The 27,913-nt window shown below is 44.3% G+C and overlaps 1 long non-coding RNA gene and 1 pseudogene across 1 annotated transcript in view; both read left to right on the top strand.

The window, feature by feature from the left end:
- Gm32124 overlaps positions 1 to 14,812 on the top strand; it is a 64,670-nt gene extending 49,858 nt beyond the window's left edge. Inside the window, exon 5 of the long non-coding RNA XR_003956548.1 lies at positions 14,669 to 14,812. This is a non-coding gene — a long non-coding RNA (predicted gene, 32124). The remainder of the gene's footprint in view (positions 1 to 14,668) is intronic.
- Gm20124 (predicted gene, 20124) overlaps positions 1 to 25,003 on the top strand; it is a 54,076-nt pseudogene extending 29,073 nt beyond the window's left edge.

The following is a 27,913-nucleotide window of genomic DNA, read 5'->3' as shown; positions in this document are numbered from 1 at the left end:
CCAGGGCTAGGGAAATGGCAGAGGAGCCCCTCATCTGTTTTCTTGTGCTTTTCTCAGTGGCTGGCTGATCCTTTTGCAGCGACTGTTACACACTACCAGCGTCTATCCTCCTTTATTCAGTAGTTAAGTTTTCCAGGATAACAGTGTATCCAGATAGAGGATACTTTCCAACCTCTTCATGGATAAATGAAGTCATGTGTTTAAGTTTTGGCCTGTGAGATATAAGCAGAATTGTTCTTGTGCGATTTTGAAGTAAGCTGTTTAGAAATGGTCTGGCTTCCTAGTTCTTGCATATGAAGTAAAATAGATGTGGTTTGGTCAAATCGCTACTACTTGAGGTTTTCTATTCTGTGTAGCTAAACTTCATCCTGACAGTGCAATATGGCCTCACAATTATTAGGAAATAATATGAGAGGCAGGTGGAAGACCAGAGCCAGTTCCTCTGGCTCTGGGAAATTCTCAGCAATCCTCTTCAGTCCAGAGCTTTCTCTTATCCCACCAGAGCCTTCCAGGCCTTGTCTTGAATTGACCTGAGGGAAAGGATATAACTCTTCATTATAGAAGCAAAGTTATTGTGTATTTTAATAGAATTAGTGTAAATGTTACCCCAGAACTGCACAAGATCACCCCTGTCAGCAGTCAGTCATAGATGTGGGTGGGACAGGTGGGGCCTCACTCCTTCCTGCTGAACTATTGGCTATGGTCGTACAGATGGCCTTGGTTAAATACAGTGGCTCACAAAACAAAACAAGCAAACAAAAAATCCTGAGTGTGTGTAAGGGAGGAAGGGCCTGGCAGGGGTGGGAGAAAGGTAAGAGAGGTTGATGACAGTGGTGGGAGCATACTACATACATGTGTGAACTGCATACATGTGTGAAACTGTCAAAGAGTAGATTTAATTAATTAAAAATTGGCATACGCTCATTATGCAAAATGCAAAAAACCCAGGAATAAAAACAAGAAAAAAAAAAAAAACCAACCAACCAACCAACCAAAAAAATCCCACAAGTAGAGAAAATAGCGTGTCCCCAGCTACTTAAGGACAACTGTAATCTGTGTCAAAGGTTTAGCTGGGCCGCAGCTCTGCTGCCCCATAGCACAGACATGAGGATAATGGATACCATAGAACCCTGTTCACCCCTCCCTTAGAATATGACTAAACCGACTTTAATGGCTCGATTATCTTTCCTTTGCTAGCAGTCATGTCACCTGCTCAAGCATCCACATGATGGTGGATACTTTGTTTCTAATTGGTGATGGATGCACTTACAGACAGGTTCAGGACTATAATGCTACATGCCTCTGTGTCATGATCCACCACTCTATAGCTGTACACAGTGAGAGTCCAAATCTACAGAACAGCACACATGGCGACAACAACCAGAAAGACACTTAAGTCTTCGCCCATGCTGTAAAGGTGAGACTTCTTAAATGTAAGCCTGCACAGACCTGACACGGACCTGACTGCTGCTCTTCCCCCAAGACTCCAGTTGAATAGATCTGGAGAGGGGCTGAGACCTTACATCTTGACCAGTTGATAATGATGCCCTAAGAACCATGCTCTTTATTGACAGATAAAGTTGTCTGATTCTAGACAACTTAGGGGATGGCTCAGAAGATAGGGGTACTTGCTTGACAAACATGAGGACCTGAGTTCAAATCTCCAGCAGCTCGGTGGGTATGGTCAGGTGTGTTTGTACTAAACTTGCGTAGGGCACTGAGACAGGAGGATTTCTGGGGCTTGCTGGCTGCAGCCTTCCCCCAGGATTAGTGAGAGATCCTGTCTCAAGGGAATAAGGTATAGAGAAATAGGGTATGACAACCCATGCCTTACTTAGGCCTCTATATAGGTGTACATGCATACACACTACATGCACACACACTCTCTCTTACACACACATGCATGCACACATACTCACACACATGTGCACATACATGCACACACACACACACACACACACACACACACACACACACACACACACACACACACAAATAGCATGAAGGATAAAGGACCGGCTCATATTTTTCATCATGGCTGATTTTCTTCTCTATTCTCAAACAGCAAACACTCTGTATTTGAAACACCATAATTTCAGGTGTCCTCATGTCCAGCTTTACCTCCTGTCTGTCTCACTTCTCCCTTTCTGCCAGCATCCAGCTGAGAGTATCTCTTTCTATGCTCAGGTTCTGAGTGACATTCAGTCTCTCTACAGAAGACTCATGTCAGGAGCTGGGCTAGGGCTCTGTTACCAATGCCAGAAATCTTTTTATAGCATGGGGACCCCAAGAATCCTTTAAAAGAAGCCATCTCACCCTGCCACAATTACCACTGACTTCCAGCGTCTCAGAAGTAGAGCTCCTGAGTTAAGAGGTACAAGGGGCTTAAATCTTGGTCTATATTGAGGGGCTTGGAGCACAGGGGTTAAAGTTTGGTGCAAGTGACTTCTGACCCTAGGAAACCTGGAAATTCGTAAGACTAGCTTTCTTCCTATTTAGAGCATTTATCGTCACCATGACAAACCGGTATGTTGCTCTGAGTTTAGTAGCCACCATGGAGGTCAGGCTGAGTATGTTTGCTGTCATCTGGGAAGGGAATTGTTGATGTTACTGCTACTACTAATGCTGTGAAGTTACTCCTGAAAGTAGGTCTCAATTTCCACTCTAGCCTTATGATAGCAGAGTGAGGTCACAGTTAGCTTCAACTGTCAACTTTCCACAGACCTAGAGTCGCATGGGGAGATGGGTCCTCTACTGAGGAACTGCCTCCACCAGATTTGCCTGTGGACATGTCCCTAGGCATTTTCTTGATTGCTAATTGATGTAGAGGGCCCAGCCCACTGTGGGCAGTGTCAACCTTAGGCAGCTGGCCTGAGCTGTATAAGAACGCTAGCTGAGCAAGCCCTGGGAGCAAGCCAGTGAGTAGCATTCAAGGTCCTGCCTTAGCTCCCACGGATGATGATCTGTAACCTGAAGAGGAAGTAAAGCCTTCCCTCCCTAAGTTGGTTTTGGCAAACAAAAGAGCTAACTAGGGCAAGTGGTAACCGAGTATTTCTTACAGTCTAACTGCAACACAGAGTCTTTGTGTAAAGGTTGAGGGTGAAACAGGGTGTTGCTATTTTGTAATTAACTGAGAAAACATTACTAGATTATGCTGCTCACACTAGAATGAATAGTTCTCAGCATAAATGCACCAAGGTCAACCTGTGCTCCTGGCTATGGAATAGTATAGCAGGCACCAGGGCAAATGGCTAATCCCCCATCCTTTAGGAAAATTCATTTTGCCAGTCTGCTGGTCATAGAAGTCTCTGTAGGCTTTTGCAGCAAGCAGTTGCTTGCATAGAAGACTGGGTAGATCCTGTGGGGTTGTCTGTCTGTGAAGAAAGTACTTCTTGCTTAACTGGATCTCCATAGCTGTGTAGGCTCTGCCGAGTTCTACTCCTTGTCTTACAGCCCGCACCCCACGCACTAGTCACCGTTAAACTAAAGACAGTAAAACGGAGGTTTTTCTTTTCAAATCTCCAGTTGCTCTCATTTGATATCAGAAAGTATGTTTAATCTCCAAACCTCAGCTTGCACTTAACCAAATTAAGTCCACATTGATAATCTCTGTTCGGTTGTAAAAAGCCCAAGTCTTACAATCCATAAAAATGAACTTCTTAGCTCTTGATGAAATACACCAGAATGTGCAAACCTTCTGTCTGCTACTTATTGGTGAAGCCAGAAGGCCTTCAACATCCCACTTAGTAATTTGTCCTGTCATTGGTCGGAGGATCAAAACTCTGTTATTCAAGAGAAACACAAAGGAAATCTCCTGTGAGATGAGTCAAGTTTTGTCTTATCAACAAAAAGGCAGATGGATAAAGAAAGTGACCTTTGTCAAAGGGAGATAAACCGTCAGCACCCGATGCTCACTGCCGGTGGGTGTTCCAGGCCGGCTCGGAAAAGAAGTGAGAACGCCATTGTCACACCTCTGGCTTTAATGATGAAACCCGCTTTTAAGTTTCTGCCGAGTTCCAGGCCTCCCCAGAACTTGATTCTGGGTCAGCTCTTTGGGACCCTCACCTTACTCTGAGACACAATAAGTGGCTGCAAACGAAGAAACCCCCAGCTCCCGTATAAGCTGAAGCTGGTACCAGCACACATCTGTCGAGGCAATCAGATCAAGCTGAACTTGGGGAGATTTGACCTGACTCTGAAAGCTTGGCTCTGACTGGTTTTAACCGGCAGAGACTGGACTATAAGAGAGAAGGAGCAAGGCATGCAAATTAACAAATTATGGAGGCACAAATACGTGTCCAGAAGCAAGCAGGATGTCGAGGGAGGGATGTGATTTGTTAACTATCCCTAGATATGAAGTCCATGTCTCTCCTGAGATTAGCGTTAGGTTGACCCAGTTTATCAGCCACTGGCAGCAATGACTACCCATGACGGCACAAAACATTCAGGACTCAGAGCATCCCTATTTCAGGATGGGAAGTAGAGAATTGCACTTGCAAAGTTCTGCACACGATAGGTGTCCATGTGTATGGGATCCTTAGATGACGAAGACAGAGGCCTTTCCTATGGCTTTTGGTGTGTCCATGAGATGTTTGCAATGATTATCATACAAAGAATCAGTTTAAACACATGCTCTGGGTACAATCTCCTATTCCCTTTTTTAAAAAAAAGGTTGGGCAAATGAGTTACATATAATGAGAAGCCACACCAGTTCAGTTAATAATGAGACTATTTAAAGTTTATTAGGTGGAGACACAATAAACTCACCAAAATCCAATCATAATTTTTATAAGTAACAATCTTTCTGGATAAAACAGCCGAGCAGTTCTTAACTTCTTAATCACGTGAATGAAGGCCGCCTGATATTGGTGACGTCATCTGGAACCTGGAAAATGACACTGGGCATTGTTTCCAGGGGGCACCCCAAGCTCTGATGATAGAAATGCACGGGACTCAGGGCTCTGACTTGGGTCACAGCTCAGAAAGCTTGTTTGTGTTGTTGCTGGACTTGGGGTCACAGCCTGTGCCCCAAAAGAGTCAGGTTCAGCAGCCTGTCCTTCATAAACCAGTTGAAACAGCCTCATTGACAGAAATGAGAAAAGGCCATGTATCCAGAGTGGCCATTCTCAGAAGCAGCTCTGAGTGAGGTGACAGTTTAAGCGGAAGGCAGGGTTCCGTCCAGCTGGCCCAGGCTTCAGGCATTCTCTTCTCCCAGAATGAGGGAATTCCAGTTTCTGGTGGTCCATTGTTTCAATCATAGTCTGATAGCCAAAGACAGGGGGTGGGGCGGTACCTTCTGGATATTTCCATCCCTGCCAAGCCGGCGGTAGTATTTGTTGAAGCTCCGACACGAATGTGACTTTTTCTAGTAGAGATTGTAGCAGAAGGACCAAATGTGACAGAAAGATTGTGCATCGGGATTTCAGATGCCAGCAAACCAATGGTTTGAGTTTATATACACTACAAAAACATGTGCATATTGGAAAAAAATTAAAATACACAGGAATGCTTAGACAAGAAGAGAACTCCATCACTCCTCCACCCAATCACCTCGCCTGCTCTCCAAGGCCTTTCCACATCTCTTTCTCAGGGGAACCCCGGCTAACACTGTGTGCAAACCCTTTCCGTTGGTATGCGTGTGTTTGTCTGTGCTCACGCACATGGATAGTTAAATGAAGATAGTCTTCCTCCTAGAAACGGTAATGCTACTCTGCAATTTGACTTTCTTCCCCACCAGGGGTTCATTAAATGTCAGAACATGGAGATTCTCTTTCCTGATGCAATAGGGGAACTCAGCTGGCACGCTGCGTTTCTCACTGTAAGTGTGCAGCTGCTTGCTTGAGTGTCCCTCTTTATATGAATAATTGTGTGCCTTCTTACCATTGTGCACTTGTTTTTATGTTGGTATGACCACGTTTGTACTTCATATCTGGGTACAAATTTAAGTGTCCTTTTGTACAATAATTTAAAAAGTAAAATGCTTAGGTTTTAAAAATACTACCAGTACTTACCCCAAATTCACTAAATTTGCCTACACTCATAAAGATAAATAGAGCATTTACTAGGGACATTCCAGGAATGATTTTAATTTTTAATATTGAGTTTTTATTTTATGTAGGTGGGCTTTTGCCTGCATGTATGTCTGTGTGCTAGAGGCATGCAGTGCCAGGAGAGGCCAGAAGAGGGCGTTGGATCCTCTGGAACTGGAGTTACAGACGGTTGTGTGTTGCCATGATAGTGCTGGGAATTGAACCTGGGTCCTCTGCTGAAAGCAGGGGTCATCTGAATCACTCCAGGCCCTTGGATGCTCGTTGGCCTTCACTCAGTTTCTTTATGACTGTTAGCACTGATATGTCAACCACTATAGCAAATTCTGTTGTAATTTTGTATACCCTATCTGTCAGTTTTATCCCTTGTTACTAAAACATTAAAAATGTTTTTCTAAGAATTCTATCTATCTATCTATCTATCTATCTATCTATCTATCTATCTATCTATCATCTATCTATCTCAGGGCTGGAGAGATGGCGCAACAGCTCAGAGCACTCCAGAGGACCTGAGTTCAGTTTCCAGCACCCACATGGCATCTCACAATCATCTGTAACTCCAGTGTCAGGGGATCCAACGCCCTTTTCTGTCCTCCCAGGGCACTCCATGCAAGTGGTACACACATACAGGCAGGCAGATCACCCATATACCTATAAAATAAATTAAAATATACATAAAATAAAAATAAATATGCCTTTAGAGAATCATATACGTCCTAATAGAATTCTCAAAGTAGTTATAGAAATAGTAATTCATGTAAGCTCTTTAGGAATAGTTTCAGCATACAATAAGAAAGAGCCTTTACCAAGCACCTTAAGATCTTTTAAAACAATGGAAAACTTTTCCTATTAAGCCAGGTGGGATTCTTTTCATGACTTCCCAGACCCTTGGAGTATGACACACCTGGAGTAATAACGTCACCAGGATTACCGTAATCTGTGGGAATATGTAAATGAGTTAGTTTTTAACAGTAAATAGATTGTGATTAACCATTGGTGCTTTTCTTAAATTGTTGACTAGGAAGGTTACATAATACCCTGTTGAGAAGCTGTGGATGAGTGTGGCCGTAACGCTTTAATACTCTGCAAAGGCTTGGGTGCAGTGGTATTCTATTTTCTCTCTTCAGAAAGCAGTGGGAAGTTCTGGAGAGATCTCTATGGACAGTTAAGAGCCCTTGTTGCTCTTGCAGGGGTCATGGGTTAGATTCTCAGTACCTACATGGCAGCTTGTCACCATCTGTAGCCTGAACTCCAGGGTTCCAAAGCCCTCTTCTGGACTGCTAGGGCATCATATTACATGCAGGAAAAAGACCCACAGATATAAAATAACATAAGTAAACCCAAGAAAGAGTTAGAATTAGGAAAGGAGATGATTGAACTTACATCTTCCATAGAAGCAACATTTTAAACTTATGGTGGATTCTGACTGTGGCTACAGTTATTCTACAGTTATTCTTGTCACCCTAACAAAACCAATGACTAGATACTATACTCCTCTACTTACTACACACACTCCTATCTATCTATCTATCTATCTATCTATCTATCTATCTATCTATCTATCTATCTACCTATCTATCTATCTATCTATCTATCTATCTATCTATCTATCTATCTATCTATCTATCTATCTATCTATCTATCTATCTATCTATCATCTATCTATCTATCTATCTATCTATCATCTATCTATCTATCTATCTATCTATCTATCTATCTATCATCTATCTATCTATCTATCTATCATCTATCTATCTATCTATCTATCTATCTATCTATCTATCTATCATCATCATCTGTCTGTCTATCTACCTGTGACTTATCATCTATCACTCTATCATCTACCTACCTACCATCTATTTGTCATTTATAATCCATAAGTCATCTATCATCCATCAGCCATCTATTTACTATTTATTATTTATCTGTCTCTTAAAATCTATCAATCTACCATCTATATTTTATCTATCTACCAACTGTCATTTATAATTCATCTTTCTATCATCTATCTACAATCTTTTATCTGTCATTTATAATCTATCAATCTATCATTTATCTATCCACTATCTATTATCTGTCATTTATAATCTATAATCTATCTATCTATTTGCAGATACACATATATACAATGTATGCACATAGGTATATGCTTTGCCACCCACACATGACTGCATTACAGAAAAGAACAAACAGGAATATGCAAGACAAATGCAAACTTAACTGTATGTGTGGAGTTTGGAGCATGGGTGTGCAGTGAGAGGGAGCCTGTGTGTGCACACAGTGAGATGGGGCCTGTGTGCAGTGAGACGGAACATGTATGCACAGTAAGATAAAGCCTGTGTGTGTGCACAGTGAGAGAGAGCCTGTGTGTGTGCACAGTGAGATGGAGTCTGTGTGTGTGCACAGTGAGATGGAGCCTGTGTGCACAGTGAGATGGAGCCTGTGTGCACAGTGAGATGGAACCTGTGTGCACAGTGAGAGGGAGCCTGTGTGTGTGCACAGTCAGATGGAGACTGTGTGTGTGTGCACAGTGAGAGGGAGCCTGTGTGTGTGCACAGTCAGATGGAGACTGTGTGTGTGTGCACAGTGAGATGGAGCCTGTGTGTGTGTGTGCACAGTGAGATGGTGCCTGTGTGTGTGCACAGTGAGATGGAGCCTGTGTGTGTGTGTGTGTGTGTGTGTGTGTGCACAGTGAGATGGAGACTGTGTGTGTGTGCACAGTGAGATGGAGCCTGTGTGTGTGCACAGTCAGATGGAGACTGTGTGTGTGTGCACAGTGAGATGAAGCCTGTGTGTGTGTGTGTGTGTGTGTGTGTGTGCACAGTCAGATGGAGACTCTGTGTGTGTGTGCACAGTGAGATGGAGCCTGTGTGTGTGTGTGTGTGTGTGTGTGTGTGCACAGTGAGATGGAGACTGTGTGTGTGTGCACAGTGAGAGGGAGCCTGTGTGTGTGCACAGTGAGAGGGAGCCTGTGTGTGTGCACAGTGAGAGGGAGCCTGTGTGTGTGCACAGTGAGATGGAGCCTGTGTGTGTGTGTGTGTGTGTGTGTGTGTGTGTGTGTGTGTGTGTGTGCACAGTCAGAGGGAGACTGTGTGTGTGTGCACAGTGAGAGGGAGCACGGGGGAACCGCTGTGGATGAGGGGAGGGTTAACTTGGGAAGGTAGGTTGTAAAGTCTGCATCATTTAGCACATAAAGCAGTAATATCAGCAGCTATTGTGTATGACCTAGATTTTCTTAACCTTCTCACCTCCCAAAATTAAATGCAGACATGAGATCAGAAAAAGGCCAGGTGTTTTCTAACATCGCAAGAGGGGTGAGCCCATTAAGGTTATGGGAATGTCCTTATTTAGTTATGAGTGGATTTGCCTTTGCTCTAACTAGTGTGTGATAAGCATCCCAACATGAAACAAAGTTCTTTCTAGGACACTGTCCTATGGGGCAATGAAAGTATGACGTTCCATTATAACTATTGGTCAACAGAAGCAATTCAGAAAAACAAGATATTTCCTGGTGATTCGATTGGGGGCAGTCAGAACAGTCAGCACCTAATATCAAGGAGTCACATCTCAACTTTCCTTTTCCATGTGCGTATGTGTGTGTATCTGTGTGTGTTGTATGTATATGTGTGTTTGCACATGTGTGGGCAGATTGCATGGGGATGCACGTGCACATGGGTTCTTGTGTATGAGTGGCCTGGGAATGATTCTTCCACCTTATCCAATGAGGCAGACTCAGAGATCAAGAGTTAGCTGGTCTGACTGACCAGCTTGCCCGGGGAGGGGGGGTCGTCTCCTCCTTCTGAGGCCGGGATAATAGGCAAGCAGCTATAGGCACCTTGCGTTTACTGGAGTTTTAGGATCAGAACGTCCCTTCTTTCCCCTGTGTATCCTCTCTTTCTCCTCCTCTCCCTTCTCTTCCTTCTCCTCCTCCTCCTTGTCCAGCTCCCTCCAAGTTCTCTTTATGTAGCCTAGGCTGGCCATAAACTCCTGGAGATTTTCCTCACTTAGACTCCCAAATATTAGTTTACCTTCTGAAAAAGTAAACTTGAAGGCTGGTGAGATGACCCAGAGGGTAAAGTTGTTTGGCCAGGAAGTCGGATGACCAGATTTTAATTCCTGGGGCTCATGTGGTAGAAGAGAATTAATTTCCCAAGTTATCCTCTGAAATCCCCCTGTGCACTGTGACACTCAGGAGTGTATACACACACACACACACACACACACACACACACACACACACACACACAGTGTGTAAAACTGAGATGAAATATTCTTCCAGGAAAGTATCACACTTAAAAACCCAGACTAGCCCACTACGGTGGAGTGAGATGAGCGTGCTCATCCACTCTAGAGATTTTTTCTTCATCATTTTGTTTTGCAAGTTTCTCAACAAGCAGTTTGGAAATTTCTTCAAATATTTTCGTCAAGAAATGGCTTGATGCACAGAAATACATAGCTTTGCTTAAAGTCCTGTAATTAGTCACCACAGGGCTGGCACTAGGAAATTCTCGCAGTTGCTTTTCTCAGGATCATTCAGTTCTTAAACAATCCAAAAGGCACGTGTACACACACACACACACACACACACACACACACACACACACACACAGATCCTTCTAAGATAAAGTTCCTTTCTTTCTTAACCTCTGCAAAGGTGTATGCTCTTAGGAGACAGATCAATAAAGTAAGGGGATAACTGTCACTAGCACCTCTGAGTGAACAAACGTCCCCCGCATGGTGACATGGCCCACCTGCACTCTGTGCGGTAAGTGGCCATCACAGAAAGTCAAAACCCTGGAGTAGAACCCAGCAAACATTGGGGTGTTTTATTGAGAGCAAAGGTGACAGGATGTCAACACATGATCACGTGTTGGCAATATTGAGCTGAGGGCCGTCCAGAATTTCTGAAGGGTAATTTAATGGATTATCACACGAGGGGCTCTCAGAGAGCAGTGCCTCTCATCAAGGTTTTTCATCAGGCAACAGGGTGTACGATGGCTAATTCACTCTGCCTGACACGGGCCTGGAGTAATTGCACTCTCGTTACTGATCACGAGTAGTAAAATTAGTGTCATATAAGGAAAATTAGGGTGCCTCAGGAAACATTCTTGCACATGTGTGTGTATGTGTGTACATGCATGAGTGTATGCATGTTTGTGTGTATGCATGCATGTGAATGCATGCATGTGTATGTGTGCATTCATGAGTGTATGTGTATGCATGTATGTGCATGTGTGTGTGCATGCATGTGTGTATGTATGTGTACATACATGAGTACATGCATTTTCATTCTGTGTATGTGTGTGTGTGTGTGTGTTTGTGTGTATTGAGCACCACATATCATCCCCCACTGGTCTCCACTTTACTTTTTGAGACAAGGTCTCTCCCTGAGTCCTGTGCTCCCTGACTGACTAAGTTTGGTGACAGATGAATGTCTGAGGATGCCATTACCTCGTCTCCACCCTGAGGGTTGCATATATGCACCTCATATGCCTGGCTCTTTTCTTTTCCGTGGGTTCTGGGGACCTGAGCTCAGATCCTCATGCTTGCTCAGCGGACACTTTGCCAACCCATCTTTCCAGTTCCCCAGAACTCGCCCTTGCTCAAATGAAAGGCAAACTCAGTTGCATAGGAAGCCGACATGGTAACAGTTCTGCAAGCACCTGGGGGTGGTCATCAGAGAGCGCCCTGCCTGTGGTTCAGAGTCAGATGTGCAGAAGCCTGGGGATTGCCCAGTGTCTGATGAGGTGGCTCTCATATTCCTCCAGCTATGGGTTAGCTTCCGTGATCCCCCCCAAGGAGGAGCTAAGACACCTGGAGGACTACTGAGTACCAGACAGTAGTTACAGACTTCAAGATTCCATCGCAAAATGGCTGAGCCTGAATTACCTTCTATATTTCTCTGTGATTCTGGAAACTTTCTCCCAATGTGGTCTTCCTTGATAGCATTTGTCATGACCCCCTCTTGACAATTAGTTCTCCTTAGGACTACTTAGCTTTTAATAGCACCTTGGTTAATTCTCTGTCTGCAGCATGCCCGGCTATATGCGTTGAAAGAAGCCACAGCTTTGAGAAGTCGCAGCAGGAACCAGCATCTTTCTCTCGCCTCATTTCTTTTCCCCTTTAGATTTTTAACACAACTTTAAAACATGTCTACATATAATGAATTGAAGTGAATTGAATTTGATGGATCTCTGATTTGATTCCCACTTATACATTTTTTTAATATAAAGTCTACGCATTATCTGGAAGAAATAGAATTTCCACCCTACAAATTTTGAAATAAACCTGGAATTTGATATTTTCCAATCCTTTCTTTCTTTCTTCTGATGATGCTGTGCATCCCGAGAACTTGATTGTCATGAGTGTAAAACTTTGGTAGAGTCCCGGTAACTTAAATTTAAAAAGCTATGCTTGAACTGTATAGCGGTTGTTTTTTGTTTTTGTTTTTGTTTTTGTTTTGTTTTTACTGGTACAAGCAGAACTGAGGCTCAGTGGGGTGTTGTCGCCATCTAAAAGTTGATACATTTGACATAGTCTGTAGAAAACAATTCCATTTTTCCGCTCTCAACTTCAGACCCCTGTAACACTTCCACTTTTGCACTTAAGAAACACATCCTGACAGGCACACTCTTATCCTCTTTGAGCCGTAGATCGGATTTGTCTACATGTCCTAAGAAAGTGTCCTGTGTACTCCATGTCACTAAGGCATCAGCAAGAGTATCGCTTACAGACCACTGTTATTGTTACCTTCAAAGCAGGAAAAAGAAAAGGGAGACCCAGAGAAAAACAACCACCTCTGATTTAAGCTTTGCTCGGGTTCTAATGCGTGGACTCCGCTTAGGGAAACAGAGCAATGGAGATGACCACATAAATAATGAAAGCCATGTGAGCCTGCAGCCAACGCTCACTTGATATTAAACAAGGGCGGTTTTGTCTTTAAAATACTAACCCGTTTATCCTTATAACATTCGATCTCTTCTAGGAATTTCGGTTGCTTTTGAACTTATAGATTCTTTCCGATTATTCACGGCAAGTGGCCTGCCGCTCCTGGTCCTTCTTTGAATTGAGATGCTCCCTGGGGAAGCTGGAGGGGAAGAGAAAGAAAACACAGCAGCTCACCACAGTCTAGTTAGTTTACAGTGGAAAGTGAGTAATGGCAGCCTGACCTTCAATGACGAAGTGCCCCAGAGGACCTCGTCTGGGCTTTTAATTCATGCTCAGGGCTTGTCTAATAAAGGGCTTCATTAATCCCTCTGTCTTTTGCAGCCTGGCTCAAAGCAACAATACTGAACAACTCGTGGAGACACCATAGCTTTGAATTCTGTAGTTTTCAGCTCCTAGATGTGTGTGTTCACTTGTGTATGCGCACACATATGTGCTTGTGTGCAGAGGGCAGAAGTCCGCCTCGGTTGTCTTCTTTCATCTCTTTTTACTTGATTGTTCGGACATGAGATTTCTCACTGAGCTGGAATTTACTGATTCAGCCCAACTGGCTGCCCAGCAAGACCCAGGAGTCCTGTGCCTGCCTCCAGAGCACTGGGGTTACAGGTATGCCTGGCTTTTTAATGTGGGTGCTAGGGATCGAACTCACATCCTTATCTTTGCTCGGCAAGCACTTTACCCACCAAGCCATTGCCCCAGCTCTCTCTGCTGACTTTAGCATTCAAAAATATTTACATTGAGTTCACTGATACTATTCTTAAGATAGTGATCATTTATATACACACACACCAGGTTTACACACACACCAGGTACACACACACACCAGGTACACACACACACCAGGTACACACACACACCAGGTATATACACACACCAGGTACACAGACACATACACACCAGGTATACACACATACACACACACCAGGTACACACACACACACACACACACACACACACACACACACATGTCTACGAGTCTGGACTAGTGTCTGTGGTACTGTCAGTAAACTGTGATAATTATTCTTATTACTTTGATGTGATTTCATGATTTAAAAAAAAAAGTGCTAATTAACCTAGAATAGCATCATTTCTCCTCCTCCTCCTCCTCCACAACAACAACAACAACAACAACAACAACAACAACAAAGCTAACATGAAAGAAGGACTTTCCCTGTGTTTACAGTGTCAGTCAATGGGCAGTGAGGACAAGACCATTTTGTTCCATCATTCACAAGGCCAGGAGGCCTCCTTTGCTCAGCTGCAGGTCTGGAGCCTTCTGGAAGGAGAACTGCATGGGTGTTACAGTTTAGATGCAACCATTATTTTTAGGTGGAATCACCTATATTTAAGCAGTTCTTCAGGGAGTCAATGGTAGAAGACTATTAAAGCTGAGGACCAAATCTCTACTAGTGACCTAAGCTTACTGTCTGTTACCTCCAGGGCAGCCAGTGATATTTATCAAACATTTTGATGCGCTTGGAAGTGACAGTCAGATGAGGCTATACAAAGGCGTGTCTCTCACTGGGCGCTTTTCTTAGGAGACAAAGGACTCTGTGAGCTGCTCCGTGTGCTTCCATTGGGTACATTCCTGTGCTAGCGATGTCCACACAGAGATGTCACTCAGAAAATCATGCCAGGTTTTATAGCATATTTTAATGCAATATGTTTTGCAACAGGACGCCCATGAGTTCCCTTAGGTCTGAGAAGCTAGCGACGGGGAACTGTTTCAAGGCCCACAGAACAGGACGCCTGCCGCAGAGAGTGAAACACGGGCGTAAACCTAAACTACGAAAGAAATTGAAGGAAGCTGGAGAGCTCAAGTAAGTCTGACAAGCAGTAATGGCGCGTCTCATAAAGATAAGCAGACCTTGATATGATGAGCCGTCATTCCATTCTTTTTTTTTTTTTTTTTCCATTTTTTATTAGGTATTTAACTCATTTACATTTCCAATGCTATACCAAAAGTCCCCCATATCCACCCACCCCCACTCCCCTGCCCACCCACTCCCCCTTTTTGGCCCTGGTGTTCCCCTGTACTGGGGCATATAAAGTTTGCAAGTCCAATGGGCCTCTCTTTCCAGTGATGGCCGACTAGGCCATCTTTTGATATATATGCAGCTAGAGTCAAGAGCTCCGGGGTACTGGTTAGTTCATAATGTTGTTCCACCTATAGGGTTGCAGATCCCTTTAGCTCCTTGGCTACTTTCTCTAGCTCCTCCATTGGGAGCCCTATGATCCATCCATTAGCTGACTGTGAGCATCCACTTCTGTGTTTGCTAGGCCCCGGCATAGTCTCACAAGAGACAGCTACATCTGGGTCCTTTCAATAAAATCTTGCTAGTGTATGCAATGGTGTCAGCATTTGGATGCTGATTATGGGGTGGATCCCTGGATATGGCAGTCTCTACATGGTCCATCCTTTCATCTCAGCTCCAAACTTTGTCTCTGTAACTCCTTCCATGGGTGTTTTGTTCCCAAATCTAAGGAGGGGCATAGTGTCCACACTTCAGTCTTCATTCTTCTTGAGTTTCATGTGTTTAGCAAATTATATCTTATATCTTGGGTATCCTAGGTTTGGGGCTAATATCCACTTATCAGTGAATACATATTGTGTGAGTTTCTTTGTGAATGTGTTACCTCACTCAGGATGATGCCCTCCAGGTCCATCCATTTGGCTAGGAATTTCATAAATTCATTCTTTTTAATAGCTGAGTAGTACTCCATTGTGTAGATGTACCACATTTTCTGTATCCATTCCTCTGTTGAGGGGCATCTAGGTTCTTTCCAGCTTCTGGCTATTATAAATAAGGCTGCTATGAACATAGTGGAGCATGTGTCCTTCTTACCTGTTGGGGCATCTTCTGGATATATGCCCAGGAGAGGTATTGCTGGATCCTCCGGTAGTACTATGTCCAGTTTTCTGAGGAACCGCCAGACTGATTTCCAGAGTGGTTGTACAAGCCTGCACTCCCACCAACAATGGAGGAGTGTTCCTCTTTCTCCACATCCACGCCAGCATCTGCTGTCACCTGAATTTTTGATCTTAGCCATTCTGACTGGTGTGAGGTGGAATCTCAGGGTTGTTTTGATTTGCATTTCCCTGATGATTAAGGATGTTGAACATTTTTTCAAGTGCTTCTCTGCCATTTGGTATTCCTCAGGTGAGAATTCTTTGTTCAGTTCTGAGCCCCATTTTTTAATGGGGTTATTTGATTTTCTGAAGTCCACCTTCTTGAGTTCTTTATATATGTTGGATATTAGTCCCCTATCTGATTTAGGATAGGTAAAGATCCTTTCCCAATCTGTTGGTGGTCTTTTTGTCTTATTGACGGTGTCTTTTGCCTTGCAGAAACTTTGGAGTTTCATTAGGTCCCATTTGTCAATTCTCGATCTTACAGCACAAGCCATTGCTGTTCTGTTCAGGAATTTTTCCCCTGTGCCCATATCTTCAAGGCTTTTCCCCGCTTTCTCTTCTATAAGTTTCAGTGTCTCTGGTTTTATGTGAAGTTCCTTGATCCACTTAGATTTGACCTTAGTACAAGGAGATAAGTATGGATCGATTCGCATTCTTCTACACGATAACAACCAGTTGTGCCAGCACCAATTGTTGAAAATGCTGTCTTTCTTCCACTGGATGGTTTTAGCTCCCTTGTCGAAGATCAAGTGACCATAGGTGTGTGGGTTCATTTCTGGGTCTTCAATTCTATTCCATTGGTCTACTTGTCTGTCTCTATACCAGTACCATGCAGTTTTTATCACAATGGCTCTGTAGTAAAGCTTTAGGTCTGGCATGGTGATTCCGCCAGAAGTTCTTTTATCCTTGAGAAGACTTTTTGCTATCCTAGGTTTTTTGTTATTCCAGACAAATTTGCAAATTGCTCCTTCCAATTCGTTGAAGAATTGAGTTGGAATTTTGATGGGGATTGCATTGAATCTGTAGATTGCTTTTGGCAAGATAGCCATTTTTACAATGTTGATCCTGCCAATCCATGAGCATGGGAGATCTTTCCATCTTCTGAGATCTTCCTTAATTTCTTTCTTCAGAGATTTGAAGTTTTTATCATACAGATCTTTCACTTCCTTAGTTAGAGTCACGCCAAGATATTTTATATTATTTGTGACTATTGAGAAGGGTGTTGTTTCCCTAATTTCTTTCTCAGCCTGTTTATTCTTTGTATAGAGAAAGGCCATTGACTTGTTTGAGTTTATTTTATATCCAGCTACTTCACCGAAGCTGTTTATCAGGTTTAGGAGTTCTCTGGTAGAATTTTTAGGGTCACTTATATATACTATCATATCATCTGCAAAAAGTGATATTTTGACTTCCTCTTTTCCAATTTGTATCCCCTTGATCTCCTTTTGTTGTCGAATTGCTCTGGCTAATACTTCAAGTACTATGTTGAAAAGGTAGGGAGAAAGTGGGCAGCCTTGTCTAGTCCCTGATTTTAGTGGGATTGCTTCCGGCTTCTCTCCATTTACTTTGATGTTGGCTACTGGTTTGCTGTAGATTGCTTTTATCATGTTTAGGTATGGGCCTTGAATTCCTGATCTTTCCAAAACTTTTATCATAAATGGGTGTTGGATCTTGTCAAATGCTTTTTCTGCATCTAACGAGATGATCATGTGGTTTTTGTCTTTGAGTTTGTTTATATAATGGATTACATTGATGGATTTTCGTATATTAAACCATCCCTGCATCCCTGGAATAAAACCTACTTGGTCAGGATGGATGATTGCTTTAATGTGTTCTTGGATTCGGTTAGCGAGAATTTTATTGAGGATTTTTGCATCGATATTCATAAGAGAAATTGGTCTGAAGTTCTCTATCTTTGTTGGATCTTTCTGTGGTTTAGGTATCAGAGTAATAGTGGCTTCATAAAATGAGTTGGGTAGAGTACCTTCTACTTCTATTTTGTGAAATAGTTTGTGCAGAATTGGAATTAGATCTTCTTTGAAGGTCTGATAGAACTCTGCACTAAACCCATCTGGTCCTGGGCTTTTTTTGGTTGGGAGACTATTAATAACTGCTTCTATTTCTTTAGGTGATATGGGACTGTTTAGATGGTCAACTTGATCCTGATTCAACTTTGGTACCTGGTATCTGTCCAGAAATTTGTCCATTTCGTCCAGGTTTTCCAGTTTTGTTGAGTATAGCCTTTTGTAGAAGGATCTGATGGTGTTTTGGATTTCTTCAGGATCTGTTGTTATGTCTCCCTTTTCATTTCTGATTTTGTTAATTAGGATTTTGTCCCTGTGCCCTTTAGTGAGTCTAGCTAAGGGTTTATCTATCTTGTTGATTTTCTCAAAGAACCAACTCCTCGTTTGGTTAATTCTTTGAATAGTTCTTCTTGTTTCCACTTGGTTGATTTCACCCCTGAGTTTGATTATTTCCTGCCGTCTACTCCTCTTGGGTGAATTTGCTTCCTTTTTTTCTAGGGCTTTTAGATGTGTTGTCAAGCTGCTAGTATGTGCTGTCTCCCGTTTCTTCTTGGAGGCACTCAGAGCTATGAGTTTCCCTCTTAGAAATGCTTTCATTGTGTCCCATAGGTTTGGGTACGTTGTGGCTTCATTTTCATTAAACTCTAAAAAGTCTTTAATTTCTTTCTTTATTCCTTCCTTGACCAAGGTATCATTGAGAAGAGTGTTATTCAGTTTCCACGTGAATGTTGGCTTTCCATTATTTATGTTGTTATTGAAGATCAGTCTTAGGCCATGGTGGTCTGATAGGATACATGGGACAATTTCAATATTTTTGTATCTATTGAGGCCTGTTTTGTGACCAATTATATGGTCAATTTTGGAGAAGGTCCCGTGAGGTGCTGAGAAGAAGGTATATCCTTTTGTTTTAGGATAAAATGTTCTGTAGATATCTGTCAGGTCCATTTGTTTCATAACTTCTGTTAGTTTCACTGTGTCCCTGTTTAGTTTCTGTTTCCACGATCTGTCCTTTGAAGAAAGTGGTGTGTTGAAGTCTCCCACTATTATTGTGTGAGGTGCAGTGTATGCTTTGAGCTTTACTAAAGTGTCTCTAATGAATGTGGCTGCCCTTGCATTTGGTGCGTAGATATTCAGAATTGAGAGTTCCTCTTGGAGGATTTTACCTTTGATGAGTATGAAGTGTCCCTCCTTGTCTTTTTTGATAACTTTGGGTTGGAAGTCGATTTTATCCGATATTAAAATGGCTACTCCAGCTTGTTTCTTCAGTCCATTTGCTTGGAAAATTGTTTTCCAGCCTTTCACTCTGAGGTAGTGTCTGTCTTTTTCCCTGAGATGGGTTTCCTGTAAGCAGCAGAATGTTGGGTCCTGTTTGTGTAGCCAGTCTGTTAGTCTATGTCTTTTTATTGGGGAATTGAGTCCATTGATATTAAGAGATATTAAGGAAAAGTAATTGTTGCTCCCTTTTATTTTTGTTGTTAGAGTTGGCATTCTGTTCTTGTGGCTGTCTTCTTTTTGGTTTGTTGAATGATTACTTTCTTGGTTGTTCTAGGGCGTGATTTCCGTCCTTGTATTGCTTCTTTTCTGTTATTATCCTTTGAAGGGCTGGATTCGTGGAAAGATATTGTGTGAATTTGGTTTTGTCGTGGAATACTTTGGTTTCTCCATCTATGGTAATTGAGAGTTTGGCCGGGTATAGTAGCCTGGGCTGGCATTTGTGTTCTCTTAGTGTCTGTATAACATCTGTCCAGGCTCTTCTGGCTTTCATAGTCTCTGGTGAAAAGTCTGGTGTAATTCTGATAGGCCTTCCTTTATATGTTACTTGACCTTTCTCCCTTACTGCTTTTAATATTCTATCTTTATTTAGTGCATTTGTTGTTCTGATTATTATGTGTCGGGAGGAATTTCTTTTCTGGTCCAGTCTATTTGGAGTTCTGTAGGCTTCTTGTATGATCATGGGCATCTCTTTTTTTATGTTTGGGAAGTTTTCTTCTATTATTTTGTTGAAGATATTAGCTGGCCCTTTAAGTTGAAAATCTTCATTCTCATCAATTCCTATTATCCGTAGGTTTGGTCTTCTCATTGTGTCCTGGATTACCTGGATGTTTTGAGTTAGGATCCTTTTGCATTTTGTATTTTCTTTGACTGTTGTGTCGATGTTCTCTATGGAATCTTCTGCACCTGAGATTCTCTCTTCCATTTCTTGTATTCTGTTGCTGATGCTCGCATCTATGGTTCCAGATCTCTTTCCTAGGGTTTCTATCTCCAGCGTTGCCTCGCTTTGGGTTTTCTTTATTGTGTCTACTTCCCCTTTTAGTTCTAGTATGGTTTTGTTCATTTCCATCACCTGTTTGGATGTGTTTTCCTGTTTTTCTTTAATGATTTCTACCTCTTTGGCTGTGTTTTCCTGCTTTTCTTTAAGGGCCTGTAACTCTTTAGCAGTGCTCTCCTGTAATTCTTTAAGTGACTTATGAAAGTCCTTCTTGATGTCCTCTATCATCATCATGAGAAATGTTTTTAAATCTGGGTCTAGATTTTCGGTTGTGTTGGGGTGCCCAGGACTAGGTGGGGTGGGAGTGCTGCGTTCTGATGATGGTGAGTGGTCTTGATTTCTGTTAGTAGGATTCTTACGTTTGCCTTTCGCCATCTGGTAATCTCTGAAGCTAGCTGTTTTAGTTGTCACTGTTAAGAGCTTGTTCTTCAGGTGACTCTGTTAGCCTCTATCAGCAGACCTGGAGGGTAGCACTCTCCTTAGTTTCAGTGGGCAGAGTATTCTCTGCAGGCAAGCTCTCTTCTTGCAAGGCAGGTACCCAGATATCTGGTGTTCGAACCAGACTCCTGGCAGAAGTTGTGTTCCACTCACTAGAGGTCTTAGGATCACGCGTGGAATCCTGTGTGGGCCCTTGCGGGTGTCAGGCGACTCAGCTGGCAAGGTAGCCCGGGGCTCGAGTGGAGCGGAAGGGGTTTGTGCCCCAGATCAAGCCCAGGTAGCCTGCTTCCCTATGTACCGCAGTCTCAAGTTCCCCGCGATTGGATTGGGGCAGGCGCTGTGTTCCACTCACCAGAGGTCTTAGGGTCCCGTGGGGAGTCCCGTGTGGGCCCTTGCGGGTGTTGGGCAAGACTCTGCTGGCAAGGTAGCCCGGGGCTCGAGTCTCGAGTCGAGCGGAAGGGACTTGTGCCCCAGATCAGGCCCGGGTAGCCTGCTTCCCTATGTACCGCAGTCTCAAGTTCCGCGCGATTGGATTGGGGCAGGTGCTGTGTTCCACTCACCAGAGGTCTTAGGATCCCGTGGGGAGTCCCGTGTGGGCCCTTGCGGGTGTTGGGCAAGACTCTGCTGGCAAGGAAGCCCGGGGCTCGAGTCGAGCGGAAGGGACTTGTGCCCCAGATCAGGCCCGGGTAGCCTGCTTCCCTATGTACCACAGTCTCAAGTTCCCCACGATTGGATTGGGACAGGCGCTGTGTTCCACTCACCAGAGGTCTTAGGGTCCCGTGGGGAGTCCCGTGTGGGCCCTTGCGGGTGTTGGGCAAGACTCTGCTGGCAAGGTAGCCCGGGGCTCGAGTCTCGAGTCGAGCGGAAGGGACTTGTGCCCCAGATCAGGCCCGGGTAGCCTGCTTCCCTATGTACCGCAGTCTTAAGTTCCGCGCGATTGGATTGGGGCAGGCGCTGTGTTCCACTCACCAGAGGTCTTAGGATCCCGTGGGGAGTCCCGTGTGGGCCCTTGCAGGTGTTGGGCAAGAGTCTGCTGGCAAGGAAGCCCGGGGCTCGAGTCGAGCAGAAGGTACTTGTGCCCCAGATCAGGCCCGGGTAGCCTGCTTCCCTATGTACTGCAGTCTCAAGTTCCGCGAGATTGGATTGGGGCAGGCGCTGTGTTCCACTCACCAGAGGTCTTAGGGTCCCATGGGGAGTCCCGTGTGGGCCCTTGCGGGTGTTGGGCAAGACTCTGCTGGCAAGGTAGCCCGGGGCTCGAGTCTCGACGTCATTCCATTCTTAAGTCTTCATTGAAGAGAACTGGAAGCCCATGACCTCAGGAAGATGTTCATGGCACCCGGTCATGGCATCATGTGTTGATAAAGACCATAAGCAGGAAAGAGCCAGTGGGGTGGACCAACAGAACATGTTATACAACGAAACACTGCTATAGGACAGGTGGGGGAGCTGCTGAAATGGCTCAGTCACTAAGGATGCCCGTGGTGGCCTGAGTTCATGGAGTACCATGTAGGAGGACAGAACTGATGTGTGTGGGGTATATGTGTGCCATGGTACATGTACTACTAACATAACACACACATGCACACATATACCCCACACACGTGTGCCATGGGACATGCACTACTAACACACACATGTGTGCCATGGTACATGTACTTCTAACATAAACACACACATGCACACATATACCCCACACACGTGTGCCATGGGACATGCACTACTAACACACACACGTGTGCCATGGGACATGCACTACTAACACACACATGTGTGCCATGGTACATGCACTACTAACATAAACACACATATACATATACCCCACACACATGTGCCATGGTACATGCACTACTATAACATACTCACACACAAACACCGCACACATGTATGCCATGGTACATGTACTATGAACATAAACACACACACATACATATACCCCACACTCATGTGCCATGGTACATGTACTACTAACACACACACACACACACTGAATAAATAAAGATAACACAAATGTTGGGACTGGCGAGATAGTTCAGCAGACAAAGGCATCTGCTGTAAGCCTGATGACCGGAGTCCGATTCCCAGGACCACATGTGGAAGAAGAGAACCAACTTTCTAAAACTGTCCCCTTGACTCTGTATGTGTAGGTGTGGGGACATGTACTCATGGGTTCCTACATACAGTAAATAAATAAAAAATACATAGAGTAAAATAGTATGTTTTTAATTAAAAGGAAATGACCAATACATAAACAGCAGGCAGGCAGCAGCACACAGGAAGTCAGCAGTAGGTAAAGGAACCAAGATAGTCACTCACATATGCGCAACAGTGGGGATGGACATGAGGGAAAATATGGGAATGGAAGGGTTAAAACAGTGTTGCCAGGGGCACCAAGCGTGAGAGACAAAGTCACCCGAAGCTGGATATGAGATAGCCAAGCAGCGCTGATGGTCTGGGCTGGCTGGCTTCTTCTATAGCTTTCTCTGTTAAAACCCGTTCTAGGCACGGATGCTTATCACGTATTCCTGCTTCTTATGTTGCTTCTAATAAAGCTAGAATGGAACGCGTTAAAAGTAACCACGGTTCCTAGGGACCTGCTGCAGTTCAGGAAACAGACCCTGGAGAGTCCCAGACAGGCACCAAGAACACAGTCACCGCTTCTTGGTGGCTTTGGGGATCCTGTGAGGTCAGGGCTAGCAGCTCCAGCCTGTTAACTAACGACAGATAACCGAGGCCTCCAGCTAGCAGAGTCAAGGCAGAGCTCAGCGGGGTGGGAGGCTAGGGTAGGGGGTGGGGTGGGGTGGGGTGGGGGAGGAGAGAGCAGCACAGGGCACCTCAGCCTTTGGGTGGGGGTGGGGATGGGGATGGGGGCGGGTGCGGGTGCGGGGCACGTGCATGAGCATGCGGGCCCTCCATTGGCTCAGCCCACGTTAGTACAGAGACTTATCCAGTTGACAGGTTACTCAGCCCATGCTGTGTGAAACCTTAGACAAAGCAATATCAGCGACCTTTTCCCTCTAGAAACCCTTCCCAACGCTTGGAAATTTTTTCAATTTTTAAAAATTTTCACGTCACTCCCATTTTCACTTATCCGTAATATTTCCTACTATGCCTGCTTCTGCTTTGCGTATTCTCACGAGTCCACAGCAAGCTTGATGCTCCCGTGTCAAGTCAGTCTTTGATGACTGTGAGTGTCCAGCATCTTAGGTCCTGGCTCTCATCCGGATGGGTCATGAAAGGTCGTGTTGTTCTCAGAACCCCTACATCAGTACTGATATATAAAAGATGAGTTTTTAAATGTCAAACATGAAAGTACAAACTGCAAGACAGCCACATTTACCAACATCTAGAAAAGATAAACTGCAATGGAAGAAAACAGACAGGCAGCGTCCTCATCCAGGGCAGGGAGCGGATTGGCCGCAGAGGGGCATGGGGGAGGGGCTTGGGAATAATGAGGAACGATGTATTTCAGTCGATGCTTCAAATTTGTCAAAGAACACACATAAAATAAAATTGGAGGCTTAAAGTTTAAAGAGGTTGAGAACACAGCTTAGTCGGTTAAAAAGCTTGCCACAAAAGCATGAGCACCCATTTAAAAAGCCATACGCTGTACCCTAAAGCCAGGCATTGTAGCCTGCATTTGGAATCCCATACCAGGGAGGAAGATCCTGGTGGGTCTCTCTGGACAGGCAGCCTAGCCTAGTCCAGGAACCATAGGTTCTAGTGAGTGACTCTGTCTTAAAAGGCAGGTAGTTAAGAACACTTTTTGCTCTTCATGGGATGTGAGCTCGGCTCTCGGCACCTGTGTGGCCTCTGTGGGCACTATGCTCGCACTCATGTGTATGTATCCCATACACGTAGTTGAAAATAAACACAAAATCTTAAAAAGAACAAGGTGGATGTCCCCTTAGAAATCACAGCTCTCACTAAATGGGCAATTCCAGACAGATTACATAGCCTTTCCGGCCCCCAGTTTTCTCAGATATAAGATGAGGAGGCTGAACAAAAATGAACTTTTTTCCCCCCACTTTCACACTGCCGAAGTGTTGAGCTGTCCTCACTTCCAGGACGGCTATTCCTGAAGGATATTCCATCAACCCTTTTGGCTCCGTTTTATCGGCTGTGTTAGTGAAACAGAAAGCCCCTGTTCAGGTTGTTTGCTGGTATTTCAAGACAGAGCTACGAGGGATGGAAAAGCTAAGGATACAAATACAGCAGGGAAAGTGGTGCCTTGACCGAAGTCTTCCTATAAAAATTCCTCCAAGGTACCTGCGTGTGCACGGAATGTCTGAACACTTCTGCAGATCCGTTACTATCAGCGCTGGCCAGTGGTCACAGTTAGAGCATCGAAAGCACCCGGGTTATTAAGTGCCTGCTTGAAATACCTCCCTGCGCTTGTCATTAGGAAGGAAAGAGACAATAGAGAAAATGGTAAACGGTGGTAACGTTCCCGGGGAACCTTGTGCTGTCCGTGCTACGATACTGAAATAACTTCAAGGGATTGGCTCAGACTCAAACAGGAAATCGACCGAGTCAACATTGGACTTGAGATAATGAAGTGATAAAGGAACCAGGGTGTGGAGCGACTGGAAGAGGAGGCCCTGCAAGTGCTGGGGTCTGGTCAGCGGCTGTTCCTCAAGACTGTTTTTAATTAAACCTCTCCATCCAATGCTCACAAAACCTAAATACAATACTGAATTAGTGCCAGTGGGAACAGCTATAATATAAAAAAAGCAACAGTAACAAATGGGGCCTGCAAAAACCCTTCCATCTTGCCCAGGCCAAGTCTTAACCCACTTTTCTTTATTGATGGTCCTATTTCAGGAGGTAACAAGACAATTAAGAAAACAAACCCATTGTGGAAACAGATGCAGAAACAGCTGAAAGAGAGGAAAAGAAACAACAACATCACCATCATCACCACCACCACCATCATCACCAACAACAATAACAACAACAAGAACATCATAGAGAATGAACTGGCAGTTTCCCAGCCCCTGCCCACCTAGATCTCTTTCTCTGTCTCACTCTCTCTGTCTCACTCTCTCTGTCTCTCTCTCTCTGTCTCTCTCTCTGTCTCTCTCTCTGTCTCTCTCTCTCTGTGTCTCTCTCTGTCTCTCTCTCTCTGTCTCTCTCTCTGTCTCTCTCTCTGTTTCTCTCTCTCTGTCTCTCTCTCTGTCTCTCTGTCTCTCTCTCTGTCTCTCTGTCTCTCTGTCTCTCTGTCTCTCTGTCTCTCTGTCTCTCTGTCTCTCTCTCTCTCTCTCCCTCTCCCTCTCCCTCTCCCTCTCCCTCTCTCTCTCTCTCTCTCTCTCTCTCTCTCTCTCTTGATTGTAGCTGAGCTCAGCTGTAGGACCTAGCCCTGTGAACTTGACTTCAGAGTCGAAGCTTGGTAGCAGGGCCCAGAAAGAAACCGTGTGAGGTACCTAGTGACGGCTGCTGTTCAGCCAAGGCTCCACACCAACCAAGAGTTAAGCCAACCAGCCCCGGAACTCTAAACAGAGTTAGTCAACAAGCACCCAGAGGTTGGCACAGGCTAGCAATGCCACTCATGCCCCTGAAGAAATAATGCTGAGAGCTTTTAAATCAAGGTGTTGGGTGTGTTGGAGACATTATGAGACATCCCAGCCTTTACACTGAGCGGAAAGGCAGGATGCTCTAGACTGTTTAAAACAGTGTTGGGAAAGGATCTAGATCCATGAGTGGCTGTGCTTTAGTCAGACCATGTTGGCTATGACTCATGGGGATGAGAAATTGCTTTCCTAACTTCATGTCTTTTACTTTAATTTTGAGGTGGGCATACAATCCCACAAGAAAACATGAATGGTTTCCTAATCTGATGACCCCGGGAAGGCGGCCACATCCCACCTGTCCTGACCTAGCAGGGACACTGTCAAAGTCTCTGAAAAGTTAGGTGAGCCCTTGCTGTATGATCCCTTGAAGGAAGAACCAAAACAGAGAAATAAGATGCCTTTTTTATGTTGGTGTTTGACAACCCAGCGTTCTGGTAGTGATTTTCCACCCTTGGTCTATCTCGATGCTTTAAATAGCTCCTGGGTTAAAAATAGCACCTGGGTTAAAAATATCTGCTTAATAAAATAAGAAACACGCAGCCAGCAAATTAGGAAGTTAGACGATGTTCACTAAAACTAATTCTGAAGACTGTGGAGGGTGGAGTCCTGGTAGACTTGAGGAAATGTTACTGTCTCGGCCTTTCTCAGACATTTTTCTCCCTTGAAGCATCACTCGAACAGCATCTCCACACACCAACACCGCAGTTACAATGAATGGCATCCAGTCAGCCTGCATGGTGAGCCAGTGAGGTACAGAACCCATCTCCTCTTGAGTCGGATGGCAGCTCATCCAGGCAATCGCCTGATAAGCATGGTGGCCACAGAGAACACTGAGGGCTTCAGGACCCAAACGTGTGACTCAACGCTACCATGCTTCAGGGGGACCACACACGGGGAAGAGGAGAAAAATCGAGCAAGGTCCCTCTGCTTTAGGCTGTTTGGGTCTGATAGAGACTAGCAGTTTGTGGTTGAGATGGCTGCATTGCCAACTTGTAGACCAAAGAGTGGACCATTTTTGGGGAGTGGGGGTTGATCCTTTCTTCTTTCATTCAAACAGATACAACTGCATGATGAGTTTAAAGACCTGGTTCTAATGCCTGGACACCACTCAGGGTGCATATTCTACCCTGAAAGTTGGTTCGTGTGGACAGCTTCCCTGTCTCTGCTGGGTCCTTCCCTAAGTTGGGGGCCTTTCACTTTGGTGTAGTTGGCCCACATTTAACCTCTCTATGACTCTCTGTCTCTGTCTCTCCTTTCAAACATATATTTGTTGTGTGCGTTAGATTTTATGTTTTATGATATTGTTATCCGTTATAGCGTAGGCTCTTCCAAAAGAGTTTTGCTTGGTTTTTGCTTGGTTTTGAGACAGGGTCTCCATATATAGCCCTGGCTAGCCTGAAACGAATTGTGTAGCTCAGGCTGACACTGAAAACTCACAGCACTCTTCCTGTCTCAGCCTCCCAAATCTGGGGTTATAGACACATGCCACCATGCCTAACTTTCATTTTTTTTTAAAAAAAGTAAGCATTATACCTTTTCTTTAAATATATACTTATGTTGTTATTTATTGTTGCAAAGAGGCCTCAATAGGAGTGAGTTGCCAAAATAAAAAAACCTCCTTCAGGAGTTATCAGGAGCAGAATCTTCTCTTCTCTTCTCTTCTCTTCTCTTCTCTTCTCTTCTCTTCTCTTCTCTTCTCTTCTCTTCTC

The sequence above is a fragment of the Mus musculus genome, chromosome 6, assembly GCF_000001635.26.
Source record: "Mus musculus strain C57BL/6J chromosome 6, GRCm38.p6 C57BL/6J".
In the NCBI taxonomy this organism is placed as follows: domain Eukaryota; kingdom Metazoa; phylum Chordata; class Mammalia; order Rodentia; family Muridae; genus Mus; species Mus musculus.
This window is presented reverse-complemented; position numbering and strand designations above follow the sequence as displayed.